General features: G+C 55.4%; 1 protein-coding gene across 7 annotated transcripts in view; it reads right to left on the bottom strand.

Annotated features, from left to right (window-relative positions):
* The window catches only part of LOC137167376 (death-associated protein kinase 2-like), a 32,580-nt gene extending 20,359 nt beyond the window's left edge, over positions 1-12,221 (bottom strand). For 3 of the 7 annotated variants that reach the window (XM_067569489.1, XM_067569493.1, XM_067569482.1), the window contains exon 1: positions 11,931-12,221. The gene's annotated coding sequence lies outside the window, so the exon portion shown is untranslated. Of the gene's footprint in view, positions 1-9,801; positions 10,503-10,721; positions 10,925-11,930 lie in introns of those variants that run through there. The other 4 variants (XM_067569488.1, XM_067569490.1, XM_067569484.1 and 1 more) reach the window with 4 other exon arrangements.
* Positions 12,222-20,975: the final 8,754 nt, after the last annotated feature.

Here is a 20,975-nt window from a genome sequence, read left to right on the forward strand (position 1 = left end):
GCAGCAGCTGCTAGGGGGAACAGTTGATGCTGTGTCGGTCACTGTCCCCTTACCCTGCTGCACCGGGAGCTCCGCTGCGCTAGGTGCTGTACAGACATAGGGGGTGACCCAATCCTGGCCCGAAGAGCTTCCTGTCTAGACTGACAGAGAACATGGCGGAGGGGTGAACTCAAGGGAGGGACTGGCCCATGGTCACCTGGCTCTCCTGAGGATCACGGGGTGGGGGGGAGGGAGAATGACCCTAGCCACTAGACCACACTGCCTCTCCCATAGAGCAACCTGGAGGCAGAAATGGGAATGCCTCTTGGCTTCCCCCTATCCCCCCGTTCCAAAGCACAGCATGCTCAAGGAGGGCTCAGATTGCAAGCACTCTGTTCTGCGTTTGTACAGCACCTAGCACCTCAGGGTCCAGGTCCAGGCTTAGAGCTCAGAGGTGCTAGGATAATACAGCTAACCCACCCCATTCGTAACCATCCCCATTTTACAGATGGGGACACTGAGACATGCAGCAATGAGGTGACTTGCTCAAGGGCAACCGGGGAGGACAGCCTGTCCATGAAGTCAGTCACACACACACACACACACACCCCCGACCCCCTGTGCGAGGACCACTGCAGAGCCGGCTACAGCCCACTGCCTGCACCACCAGCCCCTGCCCGCCATGGGGCAAGCCCCACTGATATCACTCTGGGGTGGGGGGAAAAAGCTCCTGCGTGGGGGAAGAAGAGGAGAAGATGTCACGTGGGAGGCTTAAAGCAAGAAATGACAAAAAGAAGGGGCAACTGGGGGGTACTAAAGTAACCCTAAGCGGCTTTCCCCATCCCTCCCCACTCCTGAGACCCACTGGGCCTTGGGGCTCCTCTCCAAAGAGTCAATAAGGCCTCCACCTTTCTGAGCTCAGGGAAGGGGCCGAGGAGGTGGAGAGTTATTTCAAGCCAGTGATTGGGGGGGGAAGGGGGGGAGTTGCTCAGACCCTTTAGCCTCTCCAGTGGCTGGTCCCAGCAGGGCAGGTTATCGAGAGGCTGGAGCATGGCCAAGGTGTTCAGAGGTTTTGGCCTGAGCCTTCTCTCAGAGGCAGGGGTGAGATGCAGGCCATGCCCAGGGAGCCTCGGGTGCCCGGCCAGGCTCAGGCCCGCACTACGCACCTTGTGAGCGGCCGCAAGCTACGGCCGGACGTCCCCAGCACAGCTCCCCCGCTCGGGCCCCCAGGCTCGCTTCCCCTTCCGAGGGCTGGAGGTGACAGGCAGGACTTCTGTATTCTCCAGTAACCAGTTCCTGCTGCCTCGGCCCCAGCCTCGCAGGCCGGCAGGCTGCAAGAGCCGGGCTGACCTGAGGTTAAATGAGATGCCAGCTCTGGTTTCCCAATGGCAGTAATAGCCCCTCCTGCAAACACCCCACCTAGGGACCCAGCTGGGAATTGCAGCGGGTTATTAGTGGAGTCTGCACCGCTCTGCGGCGAGCAGCACGCTTCCAGTCTAGGAGACACGTCTGCAGCCAAAAGAAGCGACGAGGCAAGAACGAACCAGTATCACATTTCTAGGAGATAACGGCGCAGTCTGAGTCCAAGCTCTTCCATCTCACCCCCCTTTGCTCATGCTTGATTAGGGCTGGGTGAACAAACAACTTTTCGGTTCAGCGGCCAACTCGGAAAAACCTGGTTTTGAACTGAATTTTTTTTTTTTTAAATAAGGTTTAAACGGTTTTTTTAAAATCACATTTAAGTCGATTCCAAAAATGTCTTTCCCAAACAAAGCGAAACCGTTTAGACATTTCTAATATCTCTCCCCCTCCCCCGGTCCCCAGGCCAAACCTATTTGTCAAATTTGACCCAAACTCATCTATTGGTTCAGGTCCACCCAAATCTGCATTTTTCAGCCAAAAAAAAAAAAACCCCAAAAAAAACCACAGAACAAAAGAAACACCTGTTTACATGAAAAGTTTCCCACAACTCCATTCTCAGTTCCCTCCAAGCTGCAAAAGAAAAAGGAAAGATTTGCCATACAAAAGGGAAATAGAGAATTATTTTTTTTTAAGTTTTTCAAGTACATCCTTTTCCCTCCACTCTGTCCAGTCTGGCTCTTGTCCACATGAGGCTGCATGAAGAGGATTCCTGGGGTCTGTTCCCAGCTCTACCCTGGATTTGCTGTATGCTCCTGAGCCAGAACTATTATTTCTATTCCAGAAGCACTTAGAGGGCTCAACCAGGGCTTTATGCCCTAGGCCACAGTTTCTCAGCCTGTGGTACGCATACCCCTGGGGGTACGCGACACAGGCAGGGGGTGCCCAGGGAAAAACTGAGTGAAGGGGAGGCGGGCGGCAGCTGCCTTCTTCTGGGGGAGGTGGGCAGAAGCCCCCCCACTTCCCGCTGGGTCCCCGCTCCCAAGTGGGAGCCTGGTGGCAGCCTCCTGAGTCTCGCGAGCTAGGCTCGCAGCTGGGTGGCAGCCACCCACACCCCAGCTCTGAGCCGAGGAACAGCCTCCAGCGCCGCGGCTTGAAGGCTGCTCACATCCCTGGGTCCCAGCTGGCACAAAAGCTTCCTCTGCACCAGTTTGGATTGGGTGGCAGTTGCCCACCTCCTGGGCTGGCAGCCAGGCGGCAGCTGCCTGCAACTTGCCCAGATGGCAGCCCCTCTCCCTGGCTCAAAGCCCAGTGCCCAGAAAACTTGTCCATTTCACTGCTCCAGCTGAACAGTGAACTTGACAACTATGACAGCCCCAGATTTGACCAGTGACCCTCTTTTCTTGTCTCTCTCTCACCCCTTCCTCTTCACAAATCTATGGCAAAACATTCAGCGCAGCGCTTTATATTCCCCAGCACTGGCATGCCGCTCAAAGCCTCCTAGCTTTGGCCAACATCACCTCTAGCCCAGGTTCACACTTGAGTTGTGCACCCCTGGTGTAAAGATGGTAACCCTGCCCACACTAGATCTGACATATCATGGCCTTATGTACTCAGCCCTTCTTCCAAGGTACGGCTCACGTTCGTCTGTAAATATAAAATCCCGTGGAATATTGAGTGCTGGGCCCTTATTAAAGTTTTCAGAAGCTAGGAGGTACTTGCCACTTAAAAGGTTGAGAAACACTGGCCTAGGCCACGCCGCTTCGCACCCATGCCCTGCTGAGTACACACCAGGCCCTGGGTAAACAGCAAGTTCAAGGTGGCCAGCAAGGGAAATGGAAGGCAAACAGGGCGGGGTCTTCCCACAACAGGAAAAAAAAACAGCACCTGGAGGATTGCCAACAGAATTTCTGGGCATGGAGCTCAGCAGAAGCCCCAAGGTCCTGGGTAGTGACCCCTGTTGGGAAGCGCTGAGCCACTAAATGCCAAGAACGCAGCTCTGGCCTTTCCTCCAGACACGGATGGAGACGCTGGCAAGATGGATGGCTGGTTTTATCTCAAGTGGAAAGGACACAGGGGCCTGGATCCTCCACGGGTGCAAATCAGCATCTCTCTATTGACGTCAACGGGCCCAGTTCTCATCTGTGTCTCTGTCTGTCAGACGGCAGCACAGATTCCAGCGACACTTGCGTCGAGACCCCTTTGCTCTGCCAGTGCACATCGGAGCAGCAGGAGGAGCGGCGTTATTTGCACTAGCTGGGGGTCTGGCCCAATGACTCAAGTGGCAAGGGCCTGGCTGGAGAGAGAAGAGATGAAAAGGAGGCCGGTGGGTCCAGGCGGGGGGAGGGAAATGCCAGAACCACAGGGGGAGGGAAAACAGCTCTCGGACAATGGACTAGATGCTAACGGCAGCCAAAATCCCAGGGCTTCAGCAGCAGGTTGCTAACACAAACGCTCCATTGCCCTCTGGCTCTCACTGTGTTTCCCCAAACACTAACCAAGTCCTTCTGGGGACCATCGAGATTATCCTCATTTTTCCAGATGAGAGAAACTGAGGCACAGAGCGGGGACGTTACATGCCCAGCGCTGCAGAGCAAAATAAGAGGCTGTCAAGGGGCTTGGGATAGAGGGGGAGTGACACGTTTAGCTCTTTATAGGTTATCCGTCCATGGTGCCCCTTAATAACACCCACCTCTTGTATAGAACTCTTCACCCCGGGATCTCAAAGCAGAGGTCGGTCGGATTACCCTGATTTTACAGATGGGGAAACTGAGGCACAGAGCAGGGACGTGACTTGCCCACGGTCGCCCAGCGGCAGAACTGGGACCAGAACGCAGGTCACCTGACTCGCACCAAAGTTCTCAGCCCCTGCCCAGCGCGGAACGAAAGGCTAAAGAGAAGACACTCATTCTGCCGCAGGAATTTCACTTCCTGCCCCGCGGCAGCAGGGGGGTGATCGGGAGCGTCCAGATGTCCAGTGTCCAAAGCGGGGGAGTGAAGGAGGGGCCAGGAATGAGAGCCCCCAGGCTGTCTGGGAGAAGTCTGGAATAGCAGATGGCGGCTGGGGGCCAGGACCAAGGGACATTGGCACAGCTAGACATGTAAGGGAGCCTGGGGTGGAGATAGCAGGGGGCTGCAGGATGGGCCTGAGGGCACTGGCAGAGCTGGGGGGCGGGGAGCCCAGGGTAGGACAGCAGAGGGCTGTAGATCATGACGGAGGGGCATGAGCAGAGGTGCTGGGGGATGGGACCAATCTCACATCAGCCTCGCAGAACCCCACGGCCAGGGTAATATACTTGACCATGTCATTGTGATGCTGGGCAAGCAGGTTTGGTGCCTGGGCTCGTATATTTCTGTGGCCATGTTGCAGAAATTCTGCCCTTAAACGTGGCTTAAACGAGACCCATCAAAAGCCAGTGAGAACACGCCAATGCATCTGCAGCGTTTCTGCATTGCTCCTCCATCTGTGCGCCACCAGCGGTGGCTAGAAGCAAAGCAGGGTCCCTGTTACTGCCCAGAACGCTCCTAAGCCCAGGACTTCGTACAATCCAAGTCGCTGCAGGAAAACCCCTTCCCCAGAGGGAAGGCAAGTCTTGGAGTGGAGACTGATTTCTCTGGAGCGTCCAGCTTGTTCAGAGCTATCCCTTTAAATCTGAACACAATGGACTGTCCCTTAATTCAGAGTATGGGGAAGTGGTCTGGCTATATTTACGGACATGAAAACATGTTGCAGTTGCTAAATTCCAGACATTGTTTGCGCTAAATTCCAGCCCTGTTAGTGGGATGAAACGTCCATGGGAAGATCTTGGCAACAGCACGCCAGGCTGCTGCTCCTTTTGTCAGGGGCTAAAGGGAAACAGATGATACTGGGGTTATCTGACTCCTGGAGAAAGCAGGGTAGGAGCTGTTATCTCCTCCAGTTGATACAGGATGTGTGGCGTTGTCCATTTCCCTGGCTGGCCCCAGACTGGTGTTGGGGTTGTATCCAGAAGAGAGACAACATGGTTAGGGCAACATCCCGATTCCTGAACTCACCTGGGGGAGGGGAGTGTTCTCCAGTGGTTAGAGCAGGGGACTGGCAGACTCCTAGGTTATATTCTCAGCCCAGGGAGAAGAGAGGAGGGGAGTCTAGGGAGCAGAGCAGAGCCGGACTGGAAGTCAGAAAATCTAGCTCCAATTCCTGGCTCTGTCTGACCCTGGCCAAGTCACTTGTCTTTTCTGGGCTCAGTTTCCCCATGTGTAAAAAGGGGTTAATAATACTCCTGAGAGGATGAACGCCTGTGTGGGGGGGGGACTCAGGTAACACAGTCATGGGGCTGGCAAAGTATCAAGACAGAAGAAAAATCTGCATCACTTGAACATGAACTTTCAGCAGAGTTTTGCTTTCAACAAGATTGTTTCTGAAGCAGGAGAAGGATGTTTGAGCCTAAAACTAAAGGGGTTCCACCCATCTCTCCACCCACAACTCTGCTGCCTTCAATAATAAATCTCTACCCTCATTCATCACAGCTTCAGCTCCATCCCTGCACCTTCAGCCTGTTCGAGAGAGGAGAATGAATTAAATTCAGAGCTCGGGGAGCGTGACAGTCCCTGTTCTAACATTAAGGAAACTGAGGCACAGAGTGAAAGGGACTTGCCCCAGGCCACACACCGAGTCAGGAGCAGAGATGGAAATTGGTGTTGAGAATCCTGGCACTCAGTCCTGTGCTTTAACCACTAGCTGATTGCATTTTGCAAGGACACTGGCCCATCTGTGGTACCGAACATTGCAGAGACACAGGGCTGGGCTGTGATGGATATAAAGGGGGCAGGGAATTCCTTATTGAAGCTGCTGGACAGACAGAAAGACCGGCCCCCTGGTTCTCTCTGCCCTGAGCTGCCAGCCAATGCTACCTGTCACCACACGGGGTCTCCCTAAATCCTGGCCTGGACCAAGTGCTCATGCAATGGACTGAAAACCACCCCCAGGGCAGATTCAATTGGCCTTGGCCCCAGATTGCACAGAGAGGAGGGGGCTGGGCTGAGATGGACCACACAAGCTCCCAGGCTACCAGTGAGGAACCTCTGGCTCAATGGACCTCTCCACAGCCAGGGTCAAGTTTGCGCAGGAGGCAGAATGTGTGCAGTAGCTTGTGGAATGAAATCACCCAGGAAAAAAAGGATCATCCCAAATCTCCCCCCCTTCCACCCCTGCTACTCCCAATGCAGCTTACCAAGGGTCCAGGGGATTCTCCAGCCCTAGCAATTTTCAAGTCAAGATGGGATGTTTCCCTAAAAGATCTGCTCCAGGAGTTACTTTGGGGCAGTTCTCTGGCCTGGCTTTGATGAACACAACGGTCCCTTCTGGCCTGGGAATGTATTTGGCCTGCCTTCGGTAATGCACACAGAGCAACCTGTGTGTTTAGAAAGAAAGCTCAATAACCACCAAAAACCCCGACCAAATAAACAAAAGACTGCACTGCACGTGTATCTCCCCTTGGGACAGGAGGAGAGAACCACAGACAGATGCTAGGCACATTGCTTAATACCCAGGTGGAAGGCTGTCAGAGACAGCAGCAGGGCGGAAGAACCTATATAGAATAGAAGGCAAGAGATAAGTGAACGCCCCAAACCAGATGGCGAGCCCAAATGGTTGAAGGCCAAAACTGTAACTGGGTTCAAAAAGGATGAGAGAAGTTCCTGGAGGACGAGTCCATCGATGGCTATTAGCCAAGACAGTCAGGGACGCAACCTCTGACTGCCAGGAGCTGGGACTGGACGACAGGGGCTGGATCTCTTGCTAATTGCCCTGGTCTGTTCATTCCCTCTGACGCACCTGGCACTGGGCACTATCAGGAGACAGGGCTAGAGGGACCATTGGTCTGGCCCAGAATGGCCATTCTTATGTTCCAGAGGCCATCTCCAAATAACTGCAGTGGGGTCAGGATGCTTGCTGGACCCACGCTCCTGGAAGGATTGTGGGGAAGGAGGGGGACAGCTGGCAGTTGTTTCTCTGCCTGGGCTGACAGCGTTTTGCCAATGGCGTGCGGTGCTGCTGTTATGATCTACAGGAATTCCATTAGGGAACCAGCCAGAAGGGAGGAGGGGGAGGCTAAGTGGCTCTGGGTCTGAGCCATACCCACAGTTAAGCTTGAAAATAGTTCAACTATTCCTCAGAAGCAAAAACCACAAAACAGACATTCCAACCACACCCGTCCAGAGCAAGAGTACAGTTAACACCACCACCACGACCACCCCTAGTTCTCCTCCAGCACGTTTTGTCAGCGGATCTCAAGGCACTTGCCAAAAGGAAGTCCCTATCGTTATCCCCATTTCTCCAGATGTGGAAACCGAGACACTGAGAGGGCAAGTGACTTGCCCAAGGTCATCCAGCAGGTGGCAGGACCAAGAATAGAACCCGGGTCTCCAGACTCCCAGTTCAGTGCACTGTCCACCAAATAGGAGGCACCCACATCTGATGCTATTGCAGAGCCGGGCCAGCGATCAGAAGCCCACTGCACAGATTCTTAGCTATCGCTGGAGTAGCATAGGCCAGCAAGAGACTTTGCAAACACGCGGGGCCAAGATCTTCAGCTGTGCGGCCAACGTTCTTCGGCTTTGTCCTTGTTGGGGTCCTCTCAAAGGGCCAACAGGGAGTTAGGGCTCCGTGACCCACGAAGATCACCAGCCAGAGCTGGGCAGTTACGTGCCAGGTTGACACCTGCCCTTCTGGAAGGCAGTCTGAGACAGACCCATTTCACAGACACCACTGGGCACATATTAGATGGTTCTGTTGCTCTTTTGGGCTGATATTAGCCAATATTCAGGGTTCTGCTGGGTCATTACTATTAGGAAGAGAAACCGACAACATGAGGTAGGTATATTCTTTGGTGCCATCCTGTTTGTTTACAAAGAAAGAGCAGAGAGTCCCATGCCCCTGAACACAGTAGAAACAAACAACAGCTGCCATCTTCCTTGTTCAGTAATCCCCACGCCTGCCTCTCTGGTGCATTCTGTGCCCAAGAAGATCTGTGTCTGTTCTCTCTCAGGACCACTCTCACCACTGCTTCGCTTGCTGTCTGCTGCTCTCACATGCAGCTTGCTTAACAATCGCCTCATCTCAGCATTTACAGTCAGGGAACCCCTCAGCCCACACAGCTTAGCACTTGCAACTCATTGCTTTGGGCAGTGGCTTCTATTGTTTCCAGCTCTCACTGTGTAAAAGGGGCTTAATTGCTCCTTCCATTTCCATTCCATGTGGAAGAAGGCTGCTTAGCTTTAACCAGGTCTGTGATTGTCTTAGATCAAAGCCCTGCTTGATGGCCATTAGCATATCCTGGCATAACAGTAACAGCAAGAGAAAAAGCTTCATAACCCTCTCCGCAATTGCCAGCTGTGTAATTTCTACACAGACATCGATTTCCAGATGGCTACAAACAGGATTTAAAACACCTTTGACCCAGCTCACGCTGGGTTGCTCTCAGCTGGGTAAAACTCACATCACTATCAAGCCAGGGAATTGTGTCTTCAGTTCAACAGCGCTAGCAACCAAAGCAGTTCTGCTCTGAACAGACCAACCAGACAAAGCAGAAGCTCAGGAGGTTTCAGCAGCATTTGCCACTGTTCCTGGTAACAGGTACCTAGTGGCTCCTATCGATAAGAGTCCTATCCCCTCCTGCTAGCTGAACAAAACATAAATCAGCACTCCCTGCTGGTGCCCAGAGGGGCAGTTTACCAAAATCAGCTTCCTCCCAGCTAGGCAGCTGTATGAAATAAATATTATTCACAGCACTCAGTAAGAGGAAAATAAGCCAGCCAGTTTTCCATGCGAATTTCCAAATACAGGACCTCACTTTCAAAAGACACAAAGTGGGGAGGGGACAGACAAAAATAGGAACGGTGGATTCCTTTGATTCAGACATTCCTCTCTCTTCCTGTCCCACTAGCAAAAAGCAGAGAAAGTAGCCCACAGGTGGGAATAAACAACAGCTTTGCAAAATTCTGCTCCACTCAGGCAAGTAAATGTGCCCGATGGGCAAGTAAAAACATCCTTTGCTTTTTCTCTGGAGTGGGCGAATAGATTCTGTGCGTGGAATAATAAATGCTCCTGCCTCCGCATGTGGGCGTGGGGTGGACCTCTTGGGGTCCTTCCAGCCCCATATTTCTATGATTCTATGTCTGACTGTTTTGCAGAAGCGGTTCTGAAACTTGCCGGTTTAAAAGCATCACGACAAGATAATACGTCACCCTCCCCCACTATCCCATTTCTAGATAAAAATCACTGACCGTCCAAAATACCCCCCGAAATCTTCCCCGCTGCAGCAAAACCACAGAGGGCTAGATTCCCCACTAATGCAAATCAACCTCACACCACTGCAGCCCAGCTGGATTACAGCAGCGGGGGATCTGCTGATCACAAAGACAACAACCTGTTTGCACTGGGTGAACGTGAACAAACTCCGTGCTGCATCCGTCATTACTCACCAAGTTTTCAGCTCCAAATCCTCCCGGCTCCGGTGATGGTTCTCCTCTTGGGTTCCTTTGGAACAAGCCTCCCCCCAAACACAACCAATATGGACAGTCACTCCAGAATTTTCCTGGGTAACAAGAGGTCTTGTCTCCCTAGCATATAAGCAGCTGAGATGAAGCCACTCCAGTTAGTTTTCTGTTGAGAGGAGATAGTTATGAAAGAGCTTTGATCTAAGACACCTCTCCCAGTGGGGGAATTCTGGTCAGTTTCCTCTGCTATTGACAAATGCCATCTGTTTCATTCCTCCTCCTCTTCATCTAACTACCACCCCCAGACTCAGCAAAGCAGCTCCAAATAAAGTGACTCAGGTTTTCTAGATTTTCTTGCTCTTTCACGGGCTCCAAGAAAAATATCAACAGCAAATCCTGAAATGAGCAAGATCCTGAGAAAATCCATTAAAAATATGATCCTTCCTTCAAGTTCTCTTGAGACAGCCCGGAGATAGGCCTTGCCAACGGAAAATCATGGCCTACAGCAAGGAGAAGCTAGGACAGGTTTCTTAAGGACATTTGAAGCCGCATTGCCCATTGCCTTGATTTTTCCAGGAGCTGGAACAGCAAATCCCAGGGTATTTGAGTCCAGCTGCTCCCAGAACCACCTGCTCTCCTGCCTTCTGCTTAGCAGTTGCTCAGCTTAGAGACCAGGGTAAAGGCGAGTGAAAAGAAAAAAAAAAAAGGCGTCTCTTCCCCTTTCTCAGCCTTTGCTCTGTGGCTTGAAGCTGGGGGGGGATTGCAAACAGGAAACCTGTTTGACAGATAAAAATATTCTAACCAAACTGCCCTGAGGGGAAATAGGGTAAGAGTGGGAGGCTGCTAAGGTGTGAAGAGAAGGAGGAGGGACAGCTCCCTTAAGGAAGAATAAAACTGCATGTCACCTGAGGGGGAAGAAAGAGGGGAACTGAACCTCCAGACAGCTAAAGGAAGTTGGTCTTGCATGGAGTCCACCAAGGCAGCCGTGCCACAGTGGCTTGATTGTGGGTTAGTAGCCGAGTCCATAAAGAGCTACGTGCTTTCCAGGCATGGAAGAAGGGACAGAACTCGCAGTCTTGTCCACACAGGATAACTGCACCCGTGTCACCTAGGGAGAGAATTTAAACGGACACAGTAACACTGGTACAAGGTGCCCTGCGTGGACGCATTGATTCTGGGATGAGGATATCTGGCAGCGGGAGGCAGTGTGGCCCAGTGGATAGCACACTGGACTGGGACTCCGGTGAGCAGCAATCTGTTCCCGGCTCCGCTGGGTGACCTTCAGCAATTCACTTTGCTTCTCTGTGCCTCTGTAAAGCTCTTTGAGAACCACACATTATAAAAGCCCAGGGTTATTATTCCCCTCCCCCCCCCCAACTTTAGTTCATTTTGCTTGAGAAGAGGTTTAAGCTACAGCAAAGAGTCAAATGTGTTTAACGCCTTGTCCACGCAAGGAAGTTACCAGTTACGCCAACGTACACCCTCCTGTACATACTCTGTTTCAAGCACCAGAGCAATCAAGGCAGTGCTTCCACCGATTCAACTAGACAGATTGAATTAAGCATTTCTCTGCAGAGGGAGTTTCCACCTGACACACCCAGCTAGGTAACTGCAGAAAGCCAGGGAAAGAAAAAAAAAAAAAACCCAACAATGACTAAATTAAGCTTGTGTTACACCAGATAACCAGCCTGGCTGTTCAGACCCATAGAATTTGTAGGGCTTCACAAAGGAAGGTCAGTAGCATCACCCCCATTTTACAGAAGGGAAACTGAGGTACAGAAGGGAGACATGCCGAGGAATAGAACCCAGGTCTCTGGGAACCACTGTCACGGGAACAAGAACAGCACACGGAGTCAGCCCCCAGCCAATTGATGCTTGGCCCCAAAGGGCAGGTGATCTGTTCTCAGCCGCCATTTCAGATCAGTTTGAACAGCTCTACCTGACGTCCCTTCATTACCACAGGCCCAGTGGATACAGTTAAGGCCTCTTTTCTCCATGCGTTGCAGTCAACGAGCGAGCAGGAATGCTGGCGATCCCAAACATTTTATCTGGTTTCCCTTCGGCTGGGCCCACCCGCCCCTGACTCTCAGATTCGCACACAGGGGAACCCTTACCTGCCCTTCACGGGGGTCTCACTGCAAACATCCCCTTGTCTCCTGTATATTTAGACTATCAGCTCTCTGCAGGCGCTGCCTCTCACTCTGTCTGCTGACAGGAGGGACTGTAATTATTATCCCATGGCTCTAATGTAAGATTTATTACACATGGGGACTGATTAGGCTGTACGGAGAAGTTTGGTCCACTAGAGGGAGGCCAGTACCTTGCAGTTGCCTGCATTGGGTTGGCTCCAGTTTTCCTTATAAGTAAATTACAGGTTTTTGCCCTTTTTCTGCTTCTCGGTAGCTCACGACTCAACCCCCTTTTCCTGCCAAGGATGAAGGTTTCCAGCTTTTTATGGGAACCATTCATGACGTGTGATTGGCAGCCTCATACTCACCCCATGGGATTGTCCCGCCTTCCTGGACAGGACAGACTGGATTCGCTGGATTTGTGTGGGTGGGGTGGAGAGAATATTTCTATGAAGATCAGCTGTTTCTCCCAGTTGTGGTGGGTGGGGCCGTAACTTTTGATCAAGCTCACACTGGCTTTACAAGCTCTGGTAAAGTTAGCTCCCCCCGCCCCACTGAGAAGGAGACCTTTGCACTCACAGCCTCCAGGGACAAATATTTTAACCCCCATTTTGCAAGGGGAAAAAAAAATCAGGCATAGCGAAGACACTCACCCAGGGTCACTTGCAAAGATAGGATTTAAACCCTGGGGGTCCTGTACCAGTCCTCAGCTCTAACCACTAAGACCTTCCCTCCCACAACTGGGAAAGGAACCCAGGAGTCCTGACTCCCCAGCCACTTCCTCAACCCAGCACTGACAACTTTTAAATCAAGGCAGGATGTTCTTCTAAAAGATCTGCGCTAGGAATTGTCGGGGGGCAGGTCTTCGGCCTGTGTTATTCAGGAGGTCAGCCGTGATCACCATGGTGCCCTCTGACCCATCTAGCCCGTCGGTTTGCTGGGTCCAATAAACAACCAGAACTGGCTCTTTTCTAGCTATTTAAGTTCCCAAAGCCCTGGCCAACCGTTAATTGGTTAATTGACAAGCCTCCCACTGGATCACAAAATATCCTGCCTCGGGTGAAATCCGGGCTAGATTCTGGGAACAGAGAATGGTGCTGGTGGGGGAAGCTGGTGTCTCTAGCAGGTATCCCCGTCCTCATCCAGACGCAAAGGGAGAGTGTTGCAGGAGAAGGGGCAGCGTCAGGCGTTCTACAAATGCAGAGCTTCTCAGGTGCCAGAGAATCCAGGATCTTCGCCTCTCACAGGCCCCTGGCTCCCTGTAGGCGCTGCGTCCCTCCCCCGGCGGCAGCTCACCCCCCTGCACTCCTGCCTCCTTCTTCCTCAGGAGGAGGATTAGGCCACTCATGACTGCAGCAGCCGGACACCTCAGCCCATCGCACCAGGCACTTCGTGGACCCAGCCCCACAGAGAGTCCCTTCCAGGCTGGGGGGGGGGTTATAGGCTAGGCAGACGAAGGCGAGGTAATTCTCCGTTATACCAAAGGGGAGCCAAGATCAAGTGATTGGTCTAAGGCCCCGCAGGGCCGCTCGGGCAATGCAGGGACTTGAACCCAGATCTTGTGGTTGCAGCACCAGGCCGGCACCTCAGAGGGCTCCTCTAAGCATCTCTGCTGCCGTGAGCTGGCTGGGTTTTCGGACCCCCAGCAAATCGGTGGTGAGCACGTGGGCAGGGAAAGAACGCCGAGCTCCGAGTCTCATTTATACCAGCAAAGGGGTGTAAGTGCACTGGAACACCTGCTTTCAGGCCTCTGATTCCTGGCCCGGAGGGGCGTTGGCCTAGACAAGGATCAGAGCCATTGAAATAGCTCGCTGGTGCCTTCTGTCTGCTCTGCAGCCATCCCTCGGAGCAGGGACGGAGTCCAGCCTTTCTCAGCGTCTCACACCCAGGGACGTTCCCATGTCCCGGCCCTTGTGTCACAGGCCCGGTCTGGCCTCCCGCAGCTGTGACCCCAGCCTTGTATCTCCAGCCCCAGCACCTCGCCACTGCCTGACCCTTCTGCTGCTGCGCTTCCCTTTTCCATGACGTAGGCCTAGCACCTTCGCTTACCCGTGCATGAAAAGTGTCTTGTGGCTTCAGTCGCTGCTTCCTGCCCTTTGCGCGCAGTGAGAGCGCGAGGGAAGCTTGCGAGGTGCCCTGCCCCCAACCTGCACTCCTGCCAGGACCTCGCCAGGGGGATCAGAGCTCGGCTCCCCACGGGGAGCGGCTCAGGGCATGGACTTCAAGGTCAAGGAGGGGCCTGGGACAGGTAGGAGCCCCTGGGGGGAGAAACGGGAGGGAGGTCGTCAGCTGGTCACAGGCTCAGGTTCGTTCCCGTGAGGGAGCGCGGTGAAAGGGCTCCGAGTGAGAGACTGCGGGACTGGAGTCTAACTGGGGCAGCGCCCCACGCCACAGAGGGGGCAACTGCACGCAGAGAGTTGTGATGATGCAATGCATGAGTCCTGCAGCTGTTCAGACCCAGTTGTGGAGCCCAGGATCCCTTGGAGGGGACCTCAGTGCCTTCCCCCCCATGCAATCCTGGGTCCCTTTATGGAGGTTGCCCAACCCAGGGGGGTTGGGTTTGGAGAATGCAGCCCCACGCAACTCGTTCCATGCCAGCATCCGGAGGGCCGGGACATCCGCTCCCTGAGCTGCTGACCTGGTCTGGAGAACCTGATGGGCCACTTGCGATCCTCCAGGCGGCCCTTAAAACGCCTTCTCGAAGGGCCGGGGTGAGCACATCACCTCCTCCTCCTCCGAGCAGCTACGCTTTCAGACCATGGCCTGATCCTCCCTCACCCCGGGCTGCTCATTTGCCCCTGTGCAAAGCAGATGCAAACTGCTACCTAATGAGAACGGCCAGCAACCCACAGCCCTGGTGGTGCTTATGCTAAACAGAGGGGCTGGAGGGGGATCAGCTGCTGCTTTTTCTTTCTTAAAGGAAAAAAGCGAGCGATGAGGTGGGGAGGGAGGGAGGCGATCTTTCTTATGGGAACAAACTCGGCTGGTGAAAGAGAGACGCTGTCGAGCGACAGAGATCTGCAGAAGAGCTCTGTGTAGCTCGAAAGCTTGTCTCTGTCACCAACAGAAGTCAGACCCCTCAGAGATATTGCCTCCCTCACCTTGTCGCTCTGATGTCCTGAGACGAACGTGGCTGTGGAGGGCAACAAGAAACAAATTGTTAGCTCCGTTTCCAGCGAGGTTTCTCTCTGTAGCACAAGTGGAGGCCCTGATCCTGTGGGCACAGACACGTATTGATCCAGTTACAGGTGTGGGGCCTTCAAAGGCTCTGTTAGTTCTGCTCTCCGTTGGAGTGGCAGGAGATGGGATATTATTCAAAGGACTCAGAATCATCATGCCCTGGCAATCATGGGCAGATGTCTCTGGGAGGCTAAGAAGGTGGGATGCGTCGACTCGTTTCAATACTCACTGCAGGTTTTAATCAGTTCTCATGAAACACGGAGAGTTCACCAATACTTGGAGCAGGCCTATAACACAATCGAATAATTGGATTTCCTGTCATTATTACCGAAGCCCTCGAGGCCTCAGTCAAGGATTGGGGCCTCCCTGGGCTAAGTGCTGGAGGTAAACGTTGTGAGAGGCCCTGCCCCGGAAAGTTTGCAATCATGTCAAGAAACATAAATCGAACATTAAGGTTGCAAAAAAAAATCAAGCCTTCAAAAATGTAAGAAGTGCCCAGTAAGGCTTCCTGTGCAAACTGAATCCAGCCCCTGGTGCACCTGCCTTATGAGGCCGTCTTTGATTACACGCTCACATACGGGATAGTAAGCATTTTTTCCGCATGGGTAAAATGACGGATTTTTCCCTACCCTCTTTCTCAGAAACAGCCGATGGTTTTAGCTGAAATTTTCCACACAAAAAAAAAAAATTCCGCCCAAGGCCGGTACCCAGCATAGGAAACTTCAGCCGAACGGTGGAAGTGGGGCAAAGTTAAAAAGCAATCCAGAATTGCGTTTTATACGGGAAAGCAGTGCACGCACAGCACTAGGCACAGTCTAGAACAAGGACAGAGAGAAGGTGACTAAGCTGAGGGGCGGATTTAGCCGCCATCCCAGCACGACAGATGTCTTACTGCAGCCTCAGCGAAGATTCAGCCAAGCAGCTGCTTTTTTTGTTGTGTTTTTGCACCTTCTTGCTAGGGCGGAGATGCACGATGCTCTTTCCACCCTTCCTCACGCACCTGGAGCAAAGCGGCTGCATTTGGAAGCTGTCTGCACCCAGGGGATTAATTCCCCCACCTCTATAACATCATGTACACCTAGGGAAAGCAAGCACGCAGGGCTACCTGCGGGGTTCAGTTCTGCCGACTCCAAGAGGTCAAAAACCATGAGTCAGAGCCCAGAAAATCGTGAGATTGGTTTAAGAGTCATGAAATTTTGTTTTTTAAAAAAAATAAGCTGACATTCTCCCGCCAAGCCACCATCGTGAGTTCAACCTCTCCTGGAGTAACGGCATCCTCTAGACTGAAGCCCACCTAGGATCCTTCAGCCCAGCCAAACGTGGCATCTAGCCCCCTTCCTGCCAGGCTGTTCCCGGCACCAAGGGCTGAGGCAGGCCCCAAGCCCCCAAGCTCCAGGGAGACAGTGGCAAAGTTCCCATTTTCCTCACTGGGCTGGGATTTCCCTCTGGGCCGGAGAGGCAAAGTTCAGTGCCTGACAGCTGTCGGCAGACATGCCCTGTGGGCCGGGAGGCAGCGTGACCCAGTGGCTAGTGCATTAGTCTGGCACTCAGGAAAGCCGGGTTCTAAGCCTAGCGCTGGCCTGCTGGGGGTGACCTCGGGCCAGTCACGTCCCTTTTTCCCCCCTCTGTGCCTCAGTTGCCCAGGCTGTCAAAGGGGGCTGGTGACACCACCCTCCTGTGGCAAGCCATTTCAGATCGGCGGCTGAACAGGGCTAGGGATGATTCCACCCCCCGCTTGAGGTGGCCCAGACAACACCCCTGAGGCCAGGAAAGGCATTTTATCTCAAAGCCCTTCTGCGGATATTGTTATGGCTTGGAGGGTTCCTGGGAACCGGGGCAGTGGAATCCAGGCCGCTCTGCATCCAGCGCCACCTCCTTCTGCCCACCCGGTGCAGCCTCCCAACCCACCCAGGCAGCTCGCAGCAGAGGGAGCAAAGGCCAGGTGGGAAAGAGACCTGGGTGCGGGACAAGAGGTGCAGAAGAGGAGACCCTTGCAGGGGCAGGAGGGCAGGGGAGCGGGACGGCTTCAGACCCTGGGGGAGGACTGAGCCCCCCGTTTGTTTCCATCCGCAGGGGCCGGCGACTGGGACGTTCACGGGCCCCTCCTCTTCAGCACCTTCAAACCCAGCGAGTTCGGCGGAGACAAGGCCGACGAGTCAGCCCAGCCGGACGGCGCCAGTGCCGGGCTCAGCGGGGGGCCAGCTGGGGCCCAGGAGGAGCGGCCGCCCTGTTCTCAGAGGGACCAGGGCACCTACACCAGGGTAGGCAGCGGGTGCTCTCGGGCCCGCCCGGTCTCAGAACCGCCCTTCTCCAGCTGCTGGGGTCTGCGTAGGGCCCCTCCTGCCGCTCTGTGGTGCAGGGGCAGCGTCTGACGGGTGCCCCCCCCCCTCACTCTGCAGCATGCCGGGGTAGGGGGCCGAAGGTGTCTGAGTGTCTGTCTGCTGGAGTGGGTTAAATAATGGAACGAGTCTTGGACGGGGGGGAAATATATCAGGCACATTATCCAGCCCACCCGTGTGTCTAACGACCCAGCTGTAACTGTGCCTTCACCCTACCGCGGCCCCCCCCCCGGCTCCGCCAGCCTCCCCTCATCCAGACCTCTGTTGTTCTCACACCCCTAGGTCCCTCCTAGCTCGTGGGCGCCGGCCAGCACCAAGCTGGGCTGGCCTCCGCTCGGGGACGCCGCGGAGACGCGGGCGAGGCTGGGGGCCGGTCTGGACCCTCCCGAAGCCCCGTCGGCGCTGCAGGCACAGACCCGGGCGTGGTTTGAGCGCACGCAGGCCAGCCGGATCCGCCAGCAAGGGGAGCTGCCGCCCTGGTTTCACGGCTTCATCAGCCGGAGGTGAGGGGCCAGGGAGGGGAGCCCGGCAGGTGCCCCAGAGCCGGCGGTGGGAGATACGTGGATGGCAGGTCTAGGCCTGGCCGCAGCATCCCCAAGAGCCTGGGGCCGTTCTCGCAGACGGCAGGACGCCCTGCTCCTTCCCCCCCTCCCCGAGGGCTAAGGAAGGAGTTTCAACCTCCAGCCTATAAGAAGGGAGTGGTGAGCAATGGTTAACGTCGAAGGCCAGGGAGCCAGGACTCCTGGGTTCTTTCCCCAGCTCCTCTCCTAACCCGCTGGGTTCGACCCCGCTCGCTGGATGCCAGGCCCCGAAGACGCAGCGGCGGGAGGTGACGGTCCCAGCCATGCTGCCGAGCTCCATAGCCAGGGGTGTCCCGTCCCCCAGACCCTCCCGCTCCCCCTTCCACGCCAGCCGACCTTTCCCGGTGGCTGCTAGATACAGGACGTTGCAAGCCTGCAGGAGCCCCCAGGCCTAGACCGTCACTTTCCAAGCAGGGGGAGGGAGCCTGAGACAGTGTCCCCGAACCGCCGGCAGCACCTACCAGGCCCCCTCCCGCCTCGGCGCTGCTGCCCCTGGGTTTTTCCTGATGCCCTTTGCCCTTCCCACGCAGGGACACGGAGCAGCTGCTGCAGGACAAGCCGTTGGGCTCTTTCCTGGTTCGCTTCAGTGAAAGCACAGTGGGATTCGTTCTGTCATACAGGTGAGGTCACCCGGCCACCCCCTGCTCCTGCCCCAGCCCCGCAGCTGAGATCCCCCGGCTGCCCCAGCCCCACGCATTGCCCCTGCTCCACCAGGGCCCCATGGATGCTGACAGCCGAGCACCCCAGCTGCCCCCGCTGGTCAGTGTCTCAGAGCGAGGGATCATTGTTATTACAAGGAGCCACACGGTGCTGATGTGGGTAACCTGCTCGTGGGAGGGCGTCTTCCAATCCGCCCGGCCCCCTGGTGCCTTGAAGACCTGGGCGCTGCTGAGCCAGACCCCCTGGGTGGAAGTAGCACAATTCCCACTGACTCCAGCGCAGCTAGAATTTCACACCACCCCCCCGTGTTGATTTCTCTCCGGGCTTCAGGGGCAGAGACCGCTGCCGGCACTTCATCCTAGACCAGCTGGAAGACGAGCGCTACGTGATCCTAGGTGAGCAGAGCGCCCACGCTGAGCTCCAGGGCCTGCTCCAGCACTACACCACCGCCCCCGTCACGCCGTACTACGAGTTCCTGACGGCGCCATGCACCAGGGTAAGAACGACTCGCCCCGAGCGCCTTGCAGCCCACCGCATGTGCAGGGGTCGCTGGAAGGCCATGACTGCCATCACACGGCACGGGAATGTGCTGGTTGGTGGGGGTCTTCGCTGCCCTCTTCTGGAGGGGATCAGAACTGCTCCACTGTGTGTCATAGGCCCTGTACTGCTAGTGGGGATTCTCCAGGGCCTGCACTTTTACAACAGGAGGGGCTGAGGTCAGCACAACGAGCGCCGTGGAATCCTAGGCCGTCACAGGCATTACAGTAATTAGCACCTGAATGAACCATCCCCGCCCAACTCCCCGAGAGGGGCAGCAGCACAGAATCATCCCCAGTGCTCTGGGAGCGTTTCCCCCACAGGAGGGAATTGAAAGGCAGGGAGGTCAAGGTGGCACGGTGAGTTAATGGCATAGCTGGGCATAGAAGCCAGGAGTCCTGTGCTCTGCTCTGACCAGTATGCCCGGCACACTAGCAGAACTGGGAAGAGAAGCCAGGAGTCCTGGCACCCTGCCCTGTGCTCTGCTGCTGTGTATTGTTTGTATTGTCATAGCACCTAGGAATCCCCCAGTCATGGAACCAGACCGTGTTGTGCTAGGTGCTGTACGGACAGCAAAAAAATGGTCCTAACCACTGGCTCATGCTCCCTCCCCTTTCTTTTAATGCCGCATCCGTCACTCAGGAGATTTTCCTTTTGCTGCAGAGCAACGAAAGCCAAGAGACCGGCGGGATCCCGGCCGGAGCCGAAGCAGCGTCAGGCACCTTGCCCGCACCAGCAAACGTCCCCCCAGCAGCGGGTGGCCAAACGTACAGCTTGGTCCTCAGACAGCCCCAGGCGCCCGGCCAGCAGCCCTGCCTGCTGGCTGCAGAGCAAAGGAACGAGGGATGCCCTTCCAGGGAGGTAAACACGGGCACAGTCAAGGGGAGGAGGGGCAGGGCTGTGGGATGGAGATGGAGGCTGACTTCATTTCATTCCTCCCTTAGGCTTCCTGTTCCGTTCCCCCACTCCCCGCCAAAGCCGGTCCCACTCAGAGGCCGAGCAGCCCAGTGCAGGAGGCAGCGGCCTCTGCAGATCCCTACGCCCGCGTCAGCAAAGCGCCCGTCCCCGCCGAGGGGCCTGCGCCGGCCCAGCCCGCAGAGGTCAAGTACCAGCAGCTGATGCGCTTCCACACCTACGCCGAGCCCCGCGAGGGCTTCCCGTCCCCCGAGCGCCGCATCTACTATGAACCCGACGACCCCATCCCCTTCTACGCCATGGGGCGGGGCTGGCTGTACGGCCCCGGCCCCGAGAACGTCTACGCGGAAGTACAGCTGGCGCGCCAGGCCCTGCCCCAGACTCTACCCCGAGTCTTTCAGGACACGGCCTCCACCCTTCCTCGGGGCCTGTCCAGACCTGCCGCCGAGCCTTCGCCTGGGCACCACAGGCTCCGACGCAGCAAGTCGAGTCAGGGGTCCAGGAGCAAGCGGCTGCCTGCAGCTCTCACCGTAGGGGTGGCCCTGGGGAGGCCAACTGGGCCGTCCTCAGAGGTAGGTGCCATGTGGAAAAACGAGTGGGGAGCAGCACTTTAAATGGCTACCTGGGGGCAGGACAAGTCGCGTCTGAGGGGCCCTGAAACCCTCTAAGTGGCTGGTTCAAATCCAGCTAGTTACTCACACACGCTGGCTGTTCGGGACCAGTGTGCAATGAGTTTGGTGGGGCTCAGTCCAGACCTTAGTGGGTGGGGGGTCTCTCCCACACAACCCGCCAGTGCCTGTTCCCCCTTCTGTTGGCAC

Source organism: Emydura macquarii, unplaced genomic scaffold (genome assembly GCF_026122565.2).
Source record: "Emydura macquarii macquarii isolate MOO-44397 ecotype Brisbane River unplaced genomic scaffold, CSIRO-AGI_Emac_v2 contig_2924, whole genome shotgun sequence".
In the NCBI taxonomy this organism is placed as follows: domain Eukaryota; kingdom Metazoa; phylum Chordata; order Testudines; family Chelidae; genus Emydura; species Emydura macquarii.